The sequence below is a fragment of the Arachis hypogaea genome, chromosome 11 (assembly GCF_003086295.3).
Source record: "Arachis hypogaea cultivar Tifrunner chromosome 11, arahy.Tifrunner.gnm2.J5K5, whole genome shotgun sequence".
Lineage (NCBI taxonomy): Eukaryota > Viridiplantae > Streptophyta > Magnoliopsida > Fabales > Fabaceae > Arachis > Arachis hypogaea.
The window spans coordinates 55,291,804-55,292,935 of NC_092046.1; the positions used below are offsets into that span (position 1 = coordinate 55,291,804).

At 38.8% G+C, this 1,132-nt stretch overlaps 1 non-coding gene across 1 annotated transcript; it reads left to right on the forward strand.

The window, feature by feature from the left end:
- The first annotated feature begins 260 nt into the window (after positions 1-260).
- Positions 261-368, forward strand: LOC112724905 (small nucleolar RNA R71). The gene has a single exon (XR_003164045.1). It is a non-coding gene; the product is annotated as a small nucleolar RNA R71 (small nucleolar RNA).
- The last annotated feature ends 764 nt before the right edge of the window (positions 369-1,132 follow it).

Sequence of the window (1,132 nt, forward strand, 5' to 3'; positions counted from 1 at the left end):
TGCTGAGTCAATATTTTGTTTTGAGCCAATATGGCATTCAGAGTATTAATTTCAAGAACTCCCTTCTTTTGAGGCGTCCCATTGTTCACAGGACTCCTCTCAGAGGTGTACATGAACTGGTTATTTACAACCATTTCAATGAGTTCCTGAGCTTCTGCAGGGGTTTTCAGATGAAGAGATCCTCCTGCAGAATGGTCCAATAACATTTTTGACAATTCAGACAGACCATCATAGAATATACATATGATGCTCCATTCTGGAAGCATGTCAGAAGGACACCTTTTGATCAGTTGCTTATATCTTTCCCAAGCTTCATAGAAGGACTCACCTTCTTTCTGTCTGAAGGTTTGGATTTCCACTCTAAGCTTGCTCATCTTTTGAGGTGGAAAGAATTTGTCCAGGAAAGCACTAACCATCTTTTCCCAAGAGTTCAGGCTTTCCTTAGGTTGTGAATCCAACCATGTTCTAGCTCTGTCTCTTACAGCAAAAGGGAAAAGCATAAGTCTGTAGACCTCGGGATCAACTCCATTGGTCTTGACAGTGTCACAGATTTGTAAGAATTCAGCTAAGAACTGATGGGGATCTTCCAATAGAAGTCCATGAAACTTGTGTTGCATTAGAGAAACTAATTGAGGCTTAAGCTCAAAGTTGTTTGCTCCAATGGCAGAAATTGAGATGCTTCTTCCATAGAAGTTAGAAGAGGGTGAAATAAAGTCACCAAGCATCTTCCTTGCATATCCACCATTGTTATTGGGCTCGACCATGTCTTCTTCTTTTTCAAAAAATTCTGTCAGGTCCTCTCCAGAGTGTTGTGCTTTAGCTTCTCTTAGCTTCCTCTTTAGAGTCCTTTCAGGTTCCGGATCAGCTTCAACAAGAATGTTCTTATCCTTGCTCCTGCTCATATGAAAAAGAAGAGGACAAAAAAGAATAGGAATCCTTTATGTCACAGTATAGAGATTCCTTTATCTGAGTGGAAAAATAGAAGAGTAGAATGAAGAAAAGAGAAGATGAAGAATTCGAACACAGAGAGGGAGAGAGGGTTCGAATTATAAGAAGAAGAGAAGTGTTAGTAATTAAATAAATAAATAGAAAGAGATGAGAGAGAGAAGAAATTTGAAAATAATTAAAAAGA